Below are 17,111 nucleotides of genomic sequence, written 5' to 3'. Positions count from 1 at the left end.
TCATTTACTATCCCAGTTTGCTTTACTGTGATAAACACCACAACTAAAATCGACTTGGGGAGGAAATAGTTTGTTTGGATTGTATGTTACAGTTGAGGGAAGTCATGACAGGAACTCGAGGCGAGGGAACTGAAGGCAGGAACCGGAGGCAGGAACTGAAGCAGAGTTGCTAGGCTGCTTTTTATAGCTTGTTCAGCTGTAGTTCTCACACAGCCCAGGAGCACCTGCCCAGGGGTGACACCACCCACAGTGACCTGGCCCTTCCCACATTAATTTGTTTGTTCGCTCTGTGTTTTGTTGGTTTCTCTGTGTAGCTTTAGCTCAACTGGAGCTCGATTTGTAGACGAGCCTGGACCCAAACGCACACAGAGTAGATCCACCTGCCTCTTGGCCTCCCGGGTGCTGGGACTGAAGGCATGTACCGCCTGCAGCCCCACATCAATAATTAACCAGGGAAATGCCACAGGATTGCCCACGGGCCATTCTGATGGAGTCTCCCCGGGTGTCTCTAGTGTGTGTCAAGCTGACAGACACTAACCAGCATGCTTGGCATGGCTTGCTTGTTCCTGCAACGAGCTGAGTCATGGCTTGTTTTGTTCTGTGTTTGCTTTGTTTCTCTACCTCAGTTTCATGGAAGGATTTCTGAACTCTGGGTTATTATACAGAATGGGTTACTTGGACATCCCCCTTCATCCTTTAAGAGATGCTAGGATTCTAGGCTACAGTCAGGGCACCTGAAGAAGGGTACTAAGTGCTGAGTTTTACAGAGCCAGGGTGCGACTCTTAACAACCCGGACTCACACTCTAAAGCCTGCCTCCATACATACTGTGGTATTGTGGTAGAGATACCATAGTATGTGGCAAAGAATTTACCTCCCTCATCAAAGTGAGAATTGCCCAGCAACACTTCATCAGATGCCCCTACTGTAAGGGGGGATTGGCCTTGGGGTCCAAAGAGCTGTCAGAGATCCTAGAATAGAGAGAAAACTAATTTTTAAGACTATTATTGTTTTCCTAAAAGACTCACTTTAATATCGCTGCTTTATTTAATTCCCAACAATTCTGTGAGACAGATAATAGCAGATGAGCACATTAAGGCGCAAAGACACTGCCTCACTTGCTCAGGGCTCCTCAGCGGCAGTTAGAACAGACACTTGACTGATCATCTGTGGAAATGTCCTTCTGCCTAATGTCCGGAGAGCCCGTCTGGAGCAATAGACAAAGATTCTACCCATGCGAATCAGACAGAACACTCGTTTCTTTCTCAGCCATCCCCATTTCTGAGACAACCCAACCCTGCTTACAGGGCAGATGGCCCAGGGCTGTGCCACCTGACTTCTGCCCCCTTCCCGGTACCAGACTGGGCTTGGGCAGACATCTGATCCAAGCTGCTAGAATTGGAAGCTGAAACCCACGCTGCCAGGCAGGAGATGTCATCCTGAGCTTGACAAGTGTGTGGCTTTGAGACTAGAGCTGGTGCTGTGTTGGGTTTGGATGCTGGGAAGAACAGAAACTCAAACCTCAGGAATGGGGTGGAGTGTGGTGGTGGTGGGGATGTTGTGTCAGTCAGTTAAAAGTGAAGAAAAGAGTCGAGGAAGCCAAGGTGGGAAACCAAAGGCCAGAGACAGATGAAAGGGGAGAAAAAAACTGGAGGGAGGAGGGGGAAGGTGATGGAATGGAAAGAGGAGGGAAGAAGAGGGAGGGAGGTATAGAGAAGGAGAAGAAGAAGAGGGAGGAAGGGGAAGGAGGGAGGAAGAAGAAGGGAAGGAGGGAGGAAGGGCAGGAAGAAGATGGGGAAAGGAGGAAGGGAGAGAGAGGGAGAGAGGAATAGAGAAAGAGGGGAAGGAAAGAGGGAGGGAGGGAAGGAAAGAGGGAGGAAGGGAGGGAAAGAGAGAGAGAAGAAGGGAGGGAGGGAAGGAAAGAGAGGGAGGAAGGGAGGGAAGGAGAGAGAGGGAGGGAAGGAGAGAGGGAGGGTGGGAGGGACAGAGGGAGGGAAGGAAAGAAGAACATGGCATGAGGCAAGCTAGCGAACACTACCTGTACCCCTCTGATCTTCTGCTACTTTCTCCATGGATGAGAAGCCTCCACACTGTGACCTCAAGCACTCTTCACTCTGAGCTTCCGACCAAAACCCCAACCCTGGGCCAGATGATTAGAGCAGAAGCCATAGCATAGGATCTACGGGGCATAGAGCCGGGTCCTGTCCATTTGGCTGATGCACCTGGTTACTGGAGCCCTTTCCCTGGGCCTGCATTCTCCCCGGTCAGAGGGAAAAGCTGTGTGTGCTCTCCTGATGCTATGGTCTTTCTGAAATGAACTCTGTTGGTTAACCCTGTGCATCAGGACAAAAAAGAGGGGCAAGAAATCTCGCAGACACCCAGTGCCATCCACAGTGGTCTTCAGTCTCTTCTGTGTGGGGAAAACCACATCAAATGAACAGGGTCTGGGCTGGGATTCATTCGGACCATTTCTCTCCTTCCATGGCTGCCTGTCAGAAATCCTAGCTAATCCCCGCGTCCTGGAAAGGCAACATCGCCACAGCCCTGCTCTAGAAGCTTCAAACCCCATATAGGAAATCGGCAGTAAGGAAGCCACTTTCAAACTCAGCCTTAAAGAAATCTCTCTCAGCAAGTCCCCCCTTTGAAAGCTTTTCAAAAGCCAGGCAGGCGCTGCTCCATATAACCCTATCACAGAGGGGAGCCCTAGAAGCAGGGCTCACCCTGGGACTCTCCCAGCCCCTGGGGCACTAAGGTTCTCTGGAATTGAGGGCAGAGCTCAGTAGCAGAGCAGCATATATTATAATGAGACCTTAGATCAATCCTCAGACAGGGATGGAACTGTGTGAGGGATGGTGGAGGGAAGGGGAGAGAGAGAGAGAGAGAGAGAGAGAGAGAGAGAGAGAGAGAGAGAGAGAGAGAGAAAGAGAGAGAGAGAGAGAACAAACATTTTCCTATGTTTGGGGTGTGTGCCCCGGAACAGCTAATGTATTTACAGCAATGGTATTTTGAGGGAGGGTCTTCAGAGGTAATTAGGCTCACATAAAGCCATGAAAATGGAGCTGTGCTATCCAAGAAGAGGACAGAGGATGAGAGGGGTTAGGGTGATGGCTCAGTTGGTAAAATGTGACCCCACATGCATGAGATCCTGAGTTTGGACCTCCGACACCTATGCCAAAAGCCAAGCTCAAGTCTATAATCGGTGCTGGGGATGTGGAGACAGGCTGCCCCTTCAGGCTTGCTGGCCAGTCAGTCTAACTGAATTGACTCTGTCTCAAAAAATTAAGGTGGAGAGCAGTCAAGAAAATCAACCAATATTAATCTCTGACCTCCATGTGCACATACATGTTTACGCACATGAGTATATACGCCCCATATGTTAAAAAAAAAACCAAAACAAGCAAAAACTTACACAAAAAAGCCTAAGTTGGGATACTTGTGTCTCACCATTTGGAGCCCTCCACCATGTTATACAGTAAGGAGTCCTCCTCACCAGGTGCCTGCAGAGTCTCCAGTGGAATAAACCTTTTTTTCTTTATGAATTACCTAGTTAGTCTGTGGCATTCAGTTATAGCAACAGAAAATGGACTTAAATGTTTTCTAACGTCAACCAACTCCCAACTGCTCCCACTTCTAACACAGAAAGCAGGAGAAACCCCTTCCTAGGGGAAAGAAAAGAACCCAGATGCTCTGACTCTATTTAGGAAGGGAGGGAGGGAGGGAGGGAGGAAGGGAGGGAAAAGGAGGGAGAGGAAGAAGAAGAGAAGGAGGAGGAGGAGGGGAGGAGGAAGAGGAGGAAGACGATGAGAATAGTGCCTAGAATATCCCACGATTAGCTGAAGCTAGTTGCATCCTGTGGCACTCAAGACCAGGATGGGAGTGTTGCGAGAGGAAGCTGGTCCATTCACCTCATGCCAAATCATCAAAAACAATCCCCAGGATATGAATTCCACTGTAGTTCTTTGAAGAAAATGCTAACGATCTATTTCTCCGATGTGCTTTTGACCATGGGGAGATGGCAAGAAGACAAAGATATGGGGACAGGTCTTGTAGCTTGGAAAGCAAGGCTCTGAGCAGTCATGTCAGATGACCCTGTACTTAGGACCTCCGTTGATATGCTCTAGTGCCCTTGGATGTGTGGCCCATTGGCATGGGACACCACCACTTCCTCTGGGAACCCCACGCTGGCATTAGCAGTGTCTGGGTTGGGACATGCTTTATATATTTTGCTCCACTGCCATCATTCAATGAATCTTTATTGAGTCTCTTAGTGACGTCTATACTCAGAGACAGAATGGCTGGGAAGAATATGATAAAAACAAATAGGAGCCATAGGGTTTCAAGGAAAAGGTAAAATGGAAACAGGGGTGTTCTTTCTCTGTAAAGGGGAACATTAAAGATTCAAGCAGACACCTAACCAACATGAGGTTTGGCTCGGCAACGATATGGAAGCAAAGCAGCAGGAGGCACAGTGGTGCTGAGGTGGAGGACTTCTGTGTGTGCAGGAAGCTTGCTAGGTTGGTGAGATGAAGGGGAGGATGTGGAGGAGGAGGGAAAAATGGACACTAGATCACACTGTGGGAAACAGGCAAGGCCAGCTCGTGTGGCACCTTGGGGATGATGAAGAATGTCATCGGAAATGCCAAGGGCAGACAATGTCAGAGGTGGGGCAACTTATTTTGAGGGATGCTATGATTTCAGGAGGCCAGAGAGAAAACAGGGAGAGCAGGTAGAAATGAGGCTTTAGTACAGTCCTGTACTAGGTGCCAAGCCATCAGGAAAGGCTGATGACCTGAACCAACAAGATGGTAGAGGAAGTCACCGCAAACACCAGCTGCCTGGGACCAGAAGGATGACAGAGGGGTTCAGAGCTGGCACTGCTCTTACTGGAGACCCGCGTTCAGTCCCAGCACCCACATCCGGAGGCTCATGACCACTTTTAACTTTAGCTCCAGGGGAATCTAATGATGTCTTCTAGCCTCCGCCAGCACATGCACTTATCCACAGACATAGGCATATACAAATACTCATATTTCAAAATAAGGTAAGTTTTAAATACCAGCGACTGTCGCTGTATACGGTTGAATTGGAAGCACTTGCTAGGCAGAGGCTAGGAGAAAGACACAAATCTATGCTGAATGGAGGGCTGTCGACTTGAGTAACTGGGAGCCTATCACAGAGCCCAGCCTTGGAGGACACCTGGCTCAATGAAACAAGGAAAGGAATTCAGATTTAGAACATGCTGCCTAGCCTCCTGTTGACTCCCTCAGGAGTACGGACAGCAACCAGGTAGCACCTTTGCATTCGGGTGATTTGGGGAGGACACTTCCTTTACAGGGAACTATTTCCCAAGTGTGGGTGTGGCCTGGAGGCACCATATAGTGCAGGAACCAGGACCACTGCTAAGGAGGGCTGGTTCCCACATGTGGCACTGAGAAATAGGAAAAGGCTAACTCTGGCGGTAAAGTAGATAGGACTCAAGAGAAAATGATTCAAATGCCTCTTCCTTCTCTGTGTCTGCCTATACCTTCCTACCTTGTATATAAAGGAGGACTACTCTTCCTACAGTGTAGGTGTGGGGATTTGCCTCTGCAGTTGTTCAGGTCTAGTTCCCTCATTTTAGGCTTTGAAGAAAGGGTAAAAAAAAAGCTGGGCATTGTGGCTTATGACTTTAATCCCAGCACTCAGGAGGCAGAGGCAGGCAAATCTCTGAGTTCAAAGTCAGCCTGGTCTACAGAGCAAGTTCCAGGATGGCCAGAGCTACATAGAGAAACCCTGACTTGAAAACAAACAAACAACTGCCCTCCCCCAAAGAAAGGGTAAATAGGAAGTTTCACTTCAGTCATCTCTGCCCTTTGTCCCCTGGGAGATAAGAGTCCCTCTGAAACTATCCTAGATGGCTACTTCTCCCTGTGTTCTGAAATCCCTGTACTTTGAAAATTCTTTTTCCTTTGTGTGCTCTGTGAAGAATCCAGGTGACTCCAAAATCTTTAAACCCCCTTTTGTCACCATAGAAACCGTGGGTCGCAACCATTTGAAATCTGTTTTCCTTTCTACCTGCCTATTATTGCTGTCACCACTGCTGATAATTTTCTCTGCAGTTGTGATTGTCCCTGCCTGCAGTGGAGAATCCATGTTCCATTTCCCTCTGTCCTTCTTGAATAATGAATTGACCCAATCCCAGAATATTCAGGTTATTTCCCAGGGCCCGTCTCCAGTGACAATTACTAATTCAGCTCAGGTCCCATGAGACAACAGATGGTGTCTTCAAACTGCATCATTCAAGGGGGATTTGTTACAAAGGTCTTTTACAAACATGTGGATGAAATACAAGGGACTCATGAGGACCGTGAAGAACTGGGAACCATAACAATGGATTTGGCTGCTAGCCTTTTAGGCCACAGGGAGTAAGAATAAGAAGCAACCTGGAACAGGAGGGACTAGTCCTATAGAGCATGTCACATGTTTGGTTCAGACACAGTCCCCAGTTAAACTCTGTTTGAGGCAGCGGTCAAATCCTGGGTCCCTCCTGTGTTAGCAAGCATTCTACCACTATGTAACATCTCCCCCCACCCCCAAGTTAACTCTGTTAGGATAAATATTATATTCTCAGCCTACTGGTTCCCATCCATCTCCTTTTAAGTTATACATTTAGAACTGAATATTGAACACAAACCCTAACCAGTAGATGATGACAGGGGGATGGGAGGAGGGAGACAAGGAGAGGAAGAAGAGGAAGAGGAGAAAGAGGAGGAGGAGGAAGGGGAGGAGGAGAAGGAGAAGAAGGAGGAGGAGGAGGAAGAGAAGAAGAAGAAGAAGAAGAAGAAGAAGAAGAAGAAGAAGAAGAAGAAGAAGAAGAAGAAGAAGAAGAAGAAGAAGAAGAAGAAGAAGAAGAAGAAGAAGAAGAAGACGACGACGACGACAGGGGCCTATTGTGAAGTCCATACTCACCCAGCCTCAAGGACAAAAGGCAAGGCTGGGAAGGGCAGAGACCAAAGAAAACAGGACTTGGAAAATGGCTAGCACATTCGGACAAAGACAAGTATCCATGGGTACCTGGGTTATGGATTCAGAGGTCTGGAAGGAAATTGAGATGGGGATGAAAATCTGACAAACATCTGTGGGAAGATGGAGTCAGGGAGATAAGAATGCAAGGGAAGTCACAGGAGGGAAGTCAAAGACAGTTTCACTTGGCCTCTGTGACTTGAGAACTAGAAAAGAGTAGGGTTGGCTGGTGAGTGGAGAGAAACCAAGAACGATGGCTCGCTGAGAGGTTACCAAATGAGTGTCTAATAGAAAGTCTTAAATCTTGCTGAGACGAAAGGGATGAGACTGTAAGAGGCTCTCATTTCCTTGTCACATCCCCCAAAAGGTAACGGGAGCTCCTTGGAGTAGGGGGTGGGTCCTTAGGGTAGCAAATGGTGGTCACAAGAGTCAATGAGTGAATGAGTAAGACCATCTTCAGGTGAGAGGTCACCTGAGCCAGCCTGAGCTTAACTTGGAAAGTGCTTGTGGGAAATGATCCAAATGAGGCTCCAGCAGCCCCTGAGGCATCTGCCTCTCAGGGAGCTTTGAGGTGGGTCTTTGAGTGGTTCACGGACATTCAAGTCTTTCACCAACTCAGGCAAAACAAAGAGAATTGCTGGCCAAAAGCTACACTACTTTATCTAGCCTGGAGCTCTCCCAGGACACCCCGAACTGGCAATGGGTGCTCTTCCTGTCTCTTGTTTCTGCTCTAATTGGATAGCTTGATTTTTCTCAGACTAATACTCTCCATGCAGTAGGGAACATGTCCTCTACTGGCTGTATCCCCAGGGTCTAGACCATGCCAACACATAGCAGATACCCAATCAGCATTTGTTGACGGAACCAATGGGCTCCAAATAGGAAGAGACACGTTTCCTGCAGTTACAGACCAAAATGTCAAAGGTTTGACTTTTCTTAGATGCCAGTCGGCCATGGCCAGCAGGTTGTGATCCTCGCTGAACCCGAATGGATGGGATGAGAAAGGAATTTCCAAAGGAAGATTGAGAGAGTCCAGAGGAAGAAACCACAGGGGTCAGAATCACCCAGCAAATCCCCATATTGAAAAATATATTTTATGACTGCATTGATTTAAAAAGACATACCACCATCACCACCACCACCACCACCACCACCACCACCACCACCACCACCACCACCACCACCACCACCACCATCTACTGGTTAGAGTTTTCTTTCAATGTTCAGAAGTGGGCTTTAAGGGAGTGATTGGAACATGGGGGGATGCTAACGTAATCAATAGGTTCTCCCACTGATAGTCATGGTTGGTCTACTGGAAGCAGGTGGAAACTGAGGAAGATGGTGCCTGAGTGGAAGAAGGTTGTTTCTGGATGAGTAATTTGTCTCTGGTCCCCTCTCCTTTCTGCTTCTTGGCTACCTATGAAGTTAGTGGCTTTGCTCTACCACACATACCCTGCCATGCTCAGCTACAACAGGAGCCCATGGGGATGGGGCCAACTGGTCCAAAATGAACCCTTCCACCTGTTTCCCCCAGGTATTTTGTCATGACCTGTGGCATTCTGGCATGACATTAAAACATTTTCTTCAGCCTAAAAGATCCATCAGTTTTGTTCTTCAGATTTAAAACAAACTTCAGTCCTGCCCTAGTTGGCTTTCCGTTGTTGTGATGAAACACTGACCAGAAGCAACTTGGGGAGGAAAGGGTTGATTTCATCTTCCAGGCCCAGGCAACAGTTCATTACTAAGGGAAGTCAGGGCAGGAATTCAAGGTAGGTCCCCGGAAGGAACAACTGAAGCAGAGGTCATGGAGAAGTGCCGCTTACTGGCTTGCTCCTTGTGACTTGCTCAGTCTGCTTTGTTATAGAACCCAGGACTAGGACCTGACCAGAGATGGCCCTGCCCTCGTTATTAATCAGTAAAATGCCCCCCGGAGACATGTCCACAGGCCAAGCTGAGAGAGGCAATTTCTCCATTGAGAGCCACTCTTCCCTGATGATCCTAGTTAGTGTCAAACTAGGATCTAGTTTTTATACTAGGTTCTAGTTTGAGTTAAATTGACAAAAGCTACCCAGTACATGGCAGTTTGGGGCCTTAAAGTAACCTGAGTCCTGGAGAAGAGGAGTAAGTGGTTGCCACTGGTGCTGTAGGATCTAACTCAGAGCTACACGGAGGCAGGGCCTCTTGGCATGCTGAAGGTATGTTGGAGAGGAGTGTCCCAGTGGCCGATCAGGAAAGCCACACAGGGCACAGAACATGACAGCACCGGGTACCATGAAACCTTCTAGAAGAAAGCCTTTAAAACTCACTCCAACCAAAGCCCTTCATAACCGGAAACCTTTTAACACAACCTCGAATATACAAAATAGACAGGCAAAGCAAAGCATTTGCTAGAAATGTAAGTTTTATGTTTAAACAGCTCTTTGGTATACATATTACCATTTATTAAAACTGAAAATTTGCCGTGCTGATGGCCGTGTTTAACGGCATACAATCAAAGGAATATTATTTAGGTACGTGCTGAGAAGTGACGGTTGGAAAATATTAAAAGTCTTCTGTTTCCCATATGTAAACTATCATGCTTCTTTTAGAGCAGATATCTTCATGGATGCAGTAAAAACAATACAATCTATAGCTTTCAGGAAGCTCAGATCTGAGCAGAGTTGCTTCAGGCGGGTTGGCTGGTGTTTCCTGGTGTGGCAGCATGTACAGTACAAAATAAAGTGTGTTCTATTATTTTTGTTTGGTTTTTGATCTTTTGAGACAGGGTCTCACCATGTAACCCTGCCTGGAGTGGAACTCACTACGTAGACCAGGCTGGCCTCAAACTCAGGGAGAAGTGCCTGTCTCTGCCTCTCTACCTCCCTGCCTCCCTGCCTCTCTCTGCCTCTCTGCCTCTCTGCCTCTCTGCCTCTCTCTGCCTCTCTCTGCCTCTCTCTGCCTCTCTGCCTCTCTCTGCCTCTCCCTGCCTCTCCCTGCCTCTCCCTGCCTCTCCCTGCCTCTCCCTGCCTCTCCCTGCCTCTCCGCCTCTCTCTCACCAGCCCATGTTACAGTTGATAATCCAAGTTTCACTGAAGACACCAGTCCTCCAGGACGTGATTACCTCGTACTAGACCACAGCTCTTAAAGGCTCCAGCATCGCTCTGGGGAGCAACCTCCCTGTTACATGAACCTTTGGACCTTTGAGGGGCACACACACCTCACCTCAGAGGAGCCATAGCACTCCTGCTTAGAATATGGGGCTCCTCCTCCAAACCTGGCACGCTCCAAGAGCACACGTGTGTCTTTCAGGGTGGTGAACCTGAATGCACACACCCATCTGTGGTGAGCGCAATAGGGATGCTGAAGAGGGGCGGGCGGGGCCGAGGAGTTGCCCCAAGGCCTGCCTTTGTGTGCCAAGTCCCCCCACATCCGCCTTTCACTTCCATGCTAACACCATGCTCCTCTAGTCAGGCTTTCTTTCCTGGACCTCGAGTTCCCAACCCCACCACAGGACCCTTCAAAGTGCCATACCCTGACACGTCACTAAAGAGTACGTGAGGGTGACTTGCCATGAGAGGTGACACCCTGGACGCTGGGGAGAAGCAAGGTGAAACACACACTGAGACACACCAGTGCACACCCATGGAAAGCAATGACTTGCAAATGTTTTATTTCAGTTTACAGAAGCAGAGTCTGTTCATCACTGAAGTTTGCAGAGGACCAAACAGGGGGCCTGGGGGTGTGGAGTTCCCCCGAGGTAGCCTAAAACAAATAGGACATCAACAGTAGTTTAAATAAGAGACCTCACCCACACTCTATTACGTCATACAGTCCTCTGTACTGCTCAGCCTGCTGCGCTGTGTCACCTGCTTCTGGGATCAGTAAAGGTCATGGGATGATGAGGGAGATGCTCTTGTCAGTCTGAGGAACCTCACTAGGGGGTTGAATATCCTTTCTAATGAAAGTTACAGAGCAGAGCCACCTGCTGGCAGAGACCTCACAGGCTGTAGTGACATTCTTACCATCACCAACCATATCAGAAAGGGAGAGATGGGCAAAGAGACACAAGGAAGTCCCTTGGCACAGCACTGGGGAGTCTTGGCAAACACACACGATCCAAATGGGTTTCTTCACACCATTTTGTCTTCATAAGTGGTGCCTGAGGAACCCTGAGCAGATCCTCTTTGGACCTGGCAACTCTCCTTGTACAAATTTTATAGTGAGAGAACAAACTCTCTTTGCCTTTATAAGCCCCACCCCACCCTGGAAAATCCCCCAACATGAGTAGGTGCAAAAGACATACCAAGCCAGTCTCTCCCTGCTTAGTTTGGGAAGGCGAGAACTAGAGCGCCGTCCCAGCAAAGTTGGGGGCTAATACGTGGTCGCAGGAGCCTGGGAAGCAAGCTATGGTCATTCAAAAGCAAACAGAGCCAAGAGTGTCGAAGATGTGCGTCCACATAAAAACTCACGCAACAGGCATTTACAACCTCGTTTGTCACGGCTCTGAAGTGGAAGCAATATTAAATAGCCACCTGCGGTGAACAGGGAAACTGAATGCCTCCTATATCTCTATGGCGGAGGGCAATTCAGTCACAAATAAGCAGGGAGCCTGGCTGCAGGCACTGACACAGGGGAACCTCTAACTCAGCCTGCAGTGCGAAAGACACCAATCAGAAGGGGCCACACATACTGAAAAAAAATCAAATTTACACAAAACATCAAAAATAGGCAAATCCATACAGAAAGATGTAGAAAGAATATGAAGTCTCACTCTGGAAAATAAAGTCTCAGAATTAAAATAAGAGATAAGGTAGCAGTAATATTTAGCCACCTCAATAGTGTGCTAAAAACCATCAGCCTGCACTCTTTAGTGAGGCAGACTATCTCAGGATTTTTATAACAGCCTATGTGGTAAGAATTGCAAAATAAATAGTCAAATGAACATTTACCATTTTAAAATGGGGTGGGTTGTGTGGGACACTACAAACCCCACCTTCCCCCACCAGGAAGTATTTTGGTAAGGCCCAGAACATCTGCTAAGCAGCATGGCCTCTTCAGTACAAGCAATGGTGTCGCTCAGAAGCTGAGGGTTTAGACCCATCAATCCTAAGCAGAGTTTGCTAAAATTTAATCCACCCCATGGCTTCTTTTCCAGCACATGTATTATAAGACCATGCAAACCAAACTCACTTTCTAAGTTTCCGTCCCTCATGGGGCCCCTTCGCACTGAGGAACAAACTGTCATCTACCTAAAAGGGGGAGTCTGCTGGGACAAACCCATTTTCATTGCAACGCCAAAACATTGTCTGCATTAACGCACAGGGCGTTTCTCATTACGCTTTTCAAATGAGTCCGTGCATAGTTCAAGTGCCTCTGCTTTAGGCCTTAAGTATGGTGGCTGTCAATAGCTTTAACCCACATAAACAAAAGCTCTTTGGGTCATCTCAGAAAGTTTTCAGTGCGTGGAGAGACAGGCACATCTTAAAAACCCACTGCTGAGTAAGACGGGAGATGCGGACCTGTGTAAGACCTGTGTCTATTAAAGGCACTGGCACACAAAGGGAGGTCCTGTGATAAAGCACTGATTAGCCGCAGAGTGGCTAGCATTCCACGGGTGGGTAAGGCATAGCACTGAGAAACCCCACTCAAAGGTAAAAATCACAAGAGTAAGTCCTAGCTTAAACCATTGATGGTGAACTGCCAGGGACTGAAGCACATGCTCATTTCCGCCCCTCTGCACTAGAGCTCCCATGCCCTGGACCAAAGGGAAACACCATCAGCTCCTGATCCTGCTGTAGTTGCAGGTGACCATGGCAACAGTGACGCCAAGGACTACTCCTGGACCCCTAGCAACCTCACCTTCCTCAAGATGCCTGCCCTGCAGGATCTTCTCCAACAGATCCACCCAACGTGAGACATCAAGGGCAGTTGGCCTCGTTGACAAATGGACACAGAGGAAAATGAGACTTGGCAGAGATGCAAAGAATCCTGGGGTTGGGGCGGGGTCAGAAGCTTACAGGTAAGTGCCCAGTAGGAAGTTCAACCAGACCCAGAAGGTGGCTGGACCGACAAAGTGCTTGTATGACAAGCATGAGGACCTGAGTTTAATCCCTAGAACTCCCATAACAAAGCCAAACACAGAGGCATGCTCTTGAAATCCATCTCAGCACTGGGAAGGCAGAACCAGGTGGATCCCTGGTACTAACTCACCAACCAGCTTCACCTAAAGGATGAAGTCCAGGCCAGTAAGGGACCCCGTCTCAAAAGGACAACGACAACAACAACAAGGATGATGACAGCTCCTGAGGAACACTGTCTGACATTAACCTCTGGCCTCGATGATGCCACCTGGCCAACTGACTTCTACTCCCCTCCCTCAGGGGGGCGGGGTCTCAGAAAACCCGCTGCTTGTCAGAGAGACACACCACACATGCACTCAGAGTGAAGGTAGTAGCTGTTTGACAGGTATGCTGGGACTGTGTTTCAGGCTATGTATAGTAAGGCCAAGGACTGGGGTGGCCCTGCTATACAGATCTGTCTCACAAGCAGGCAGACCATCCTAATGGGGGGGGGGTTCTCTTTTCCTGAATTCCCTATAATTCCCAGACTTGTTCCTCCTGTTTAGAAAGCCTTTCAGTCTTCCAACCCTGTCCTTTCTCCTCACCCTTCAATACCAGCCTCTAGCTGCCCGTCCCCTCCACTCAGGAGCCTTCTATGGGCACACCTCCACTCTGACACCAGCACACTTCCTTCTCTGACCTGACCCTTCTTCAGAACTGTGGGACTGATCTGTAGAGCCCAGTGCTAAAAAGCCAACTATTTCAAAAAGTTATCAAGAACTTCAAGATGGCAAGAACAGGGCCCTAAGCCAAACCCAAGGTCACGTGTGAGCACACTGGCACTGGCACACAAGCAGGCCCTTTGGACCAACTCCTGTTAAATACAGAGGGAAAAAGAAGCCTTCAACAGAGCCTGGGCCAGAGAGCATGGGCCATGTCACCTCCCAAGTGGTTGGGGAAGAACACAAAGTCTCACCGTCTTCTTGGTTGATCACTACAATCGTCCAGAGCACAAAAATGCAAACTGGTGGAAGGTTAAAGAACAAGAGGATTTCCAAATACTCACCTTAAAAACTAAAGTCACGTTTCTTAAGAGCCCTTCCCGAGCACAAAACCAAGCTCTGTCATAGTCACCCACGCCACCCCATCCACCCCACTCACCTCACCCACCCCCTCACTCCCTGGGGTGGGTGACTGCAGCCGTGGAAGACCTGGAGGCTTGGGAGCTCAAGGCAGGTATCATAAGGGTATATAGGGACTCCCTGTTGTTAGAAAGGCAAGAGGGTGTGAACCGCTGAGGAATCCCTTTCCAGTGTGACTTCCTTCAGCCCCTGGTTTCATGAGTCACTAAAGTCAAGTTCCTCAGATGACGGGAGGCGTCACTAAAGGCAGAAGGTGAAATCAGATCATTGGGAAGGAGCCAAGAGCCACAGGCAAAGGGTGTGGGGGCAGGAGGGAGAGGTAGACAGATAGATGGATGGACAGACAGATATGGATGGATGGATGGATAGATGGATGGATGGATGGATGGATGGATGGATGGATGCCCAGAGTGAGGGATGGAGGGGCAGAGGGACAGAGGAACAGAGGAAAAAAATATCCAAAAGATTTGACACCACAAGTCCTGGAGTGTTGGGCCTTCCTCCCAGGGTGTTCCTGCAGGAGTTACACAAATGCCATAACTTCTTGGTGTCATTTGCCTTACATGTCTCGTGCCAGCCCAGCCGCATGCTAACCACCCACCCTTAGTATCCGTCCGATGCCCCAAGAGTCAGAAAGTTGCTGAATCCCACGGTGACAACCCAGAGACTCAGAGAAGCCAGAGCGTGATCTCCATTACAAAAGACTGCCGACCAGTCAAAAGGGGGAAAGGGGGTCACCAAAATGGCTCTGGAGGGTCAGGGAGGAACCTTCCGAAGGCTAGTGGCAGCAAGTTGCAGCTCTGCCGCCACCACCGTCAAAGTCAGGAAGAAAGAGGGTGGTTTGCGGGGGCGGGGTGGGGGGAGGAATCATCTGGAAGAGCAGGACAAGGGGCCCCAAATTCCCCGCACTTCTAGAAAATGAAGGCAAAAACCATGGGCAGCCCTCTCTGGGGGCAGCGGTGGCGGCGGTGGCAATGCTACGGAGACAGCTGATCAAAAAGGAGGAAGAGAAGAAGCTGCTTGAGGAGGTGAACACGAACCAACACCAAATCAAAGACCTGGATAAAAATCTAAAGACACAGGATGACCTTGGCAAAGGCCTGCCAGTCTGCAGACAAGCCTTCCTCCTAAGCCTAGAGGTTGAAAGAGTGCTTCCTGAATAGGAGTGGGAATCTGCCAGCCAGAAGCACAATCTCCTAATAGATATATATGGAGGGGGGGGGGCGGAGAGCGAGAGCGAGAGCGAGAGCGAGAGCGAGAGCGAGAGCGAGAGCGAGAGAGAGAGAGAGAGAGAGAGAGAAGCTCTTCAAACAGCTCAGAGCAGCAGCAATCAGCAGAGACGTCCTGAAGAGGCCACCCACCACCACGGAGCTCTCCTGACCACTGGAACGGGGCAATACTGTGTCACAAACAGCCTCCAACACCATATCCTAAGGTCACTGGAAGCCTTGCCATATCCTACAGTCACCGGAAGCCTCAGGCATGCACAGCACACAGCCTCTCCCTAACTTGGTCCAAGGTCCCCCACCACACACACACATCACACCACAGACATCCAACAAGTACAAGAGCCCATCTCTCCTGAAGAGCTAGCTACAGGACACAAGTAACTGGTGACTTCTGTGATAAAGAGGCCAACCCCACCAAGGAGGCCACCACTCTAGCCAGCAAGCATCTCTCTGAGCCCCACCAATGCTTGTTCCCTTGTTCTCCTTGAGAAGACATAACTTAAACTACATCTTTGTCCAAAAAGATGTGACAAGTGCCATAATCCGAGGCTACCCTTTGACCTGCCGAGAAATACCCTTCAAAATTCTGATTCTTCCAACTGCCAGCAATGAGCCAAACTGCTTTGCCCATCCCAACACCTCTCCACCCACCTGACACTGGCAACTTCAGCCCTGCCTGAGGGTTGCCTGTTCAGGAAACACTATACCTTGTCCCCACCCGAAAGCTTCCCTAATCTTGGATCTGTGCTTGGATGGAAACCTTTCCTTCTTCAGGAAAGTGCAAAGGAACCACAACGTAAACGTGTCGAGGAGGGACATCCCCCTTTTCCTGAAATGGTGGAAACAACACCAGACCGTGAGAGGGGGGCACCAGATCCTGAGCTTCTTTGGTCCCCCAGCGTCCGCCAGACTCTTAGAGCCAGCGCCTGAGACGGCAAACAAGAAGCAGGCCACACCCCCTGCCTATGGATGGCAAATAAAAGGGCAGCCATCAAGGGCACCACAGGCTTTCGTCACAGTACTAAGTCCAGAACAGGGGTCTCCTCCGGGGATTTAGAAAGACCTAAATAACAGATTCCAGATGCTTCCATCCCGACTCCCATCCAACAGGTCAAAAGAGCATACATACTATTTGTTCTGATGCCTACCTGGAGGAGGAACAATGGGCTCTCAAGTTTGTGGTTAATAAAAAAGAGAACTATGTCCATCTACAAGAAGATCAGGTGTTTCTGTTCCCCGTACAGCACTCACTGTTTAACCTCGACCAATGTTTTACCCAGCAGGGAAGGACTGAAGACAGCTGTGCGGGCGCTTCAAACCTTTAGGTGTAAAGCAACAGGCACCACAAGAACCCAGCAGCAGGTGATCTGCTGTCGAGATCAGGACCCAGCCATTTGTTTCAAATACTGGGGCTGGGGATTCGGAAAGTCTACAGTCCTTCAACTTTGAAAACACCTCCAGTCAGTGTGCAGACTCAGTTGGGGACCAGCAAGATTAAGAAATCTCAACAAACAACAACGCAGCTGGCTATAACCAGTTATAGACGTTCACCCCCAAAGGGAACATAGAAACGCTGTGGTTCTCTACCAGGGTGACCATTCATCACGGTCTAAAGACGGTTTCCTTTGTTAACACTGGGACAAGACGGGATGGAAGGTGCTTCTGGCATCTAATGAGTGGACAGTGCCAATCATCCTACAA

Source organism: Rattus norvegicus, chromosome 19 (genome assembly GCF_021556685.1).
Source record: "Rattus norvegicus strain SHRSP/BbbUtx chromosome 19, alternate assembly SHRSP_T2T, whole genome shotgun sequence".
NCBI classification, from domain to species: domain Eukaryota; kingdom Metazoa; phylum Chordata; class Mammalia; order Rodentia; family Muridae; genus Rattus; species Rattus norvegicus.
This window is presented reverse-complemented; position numbering follows the sequence as displayed.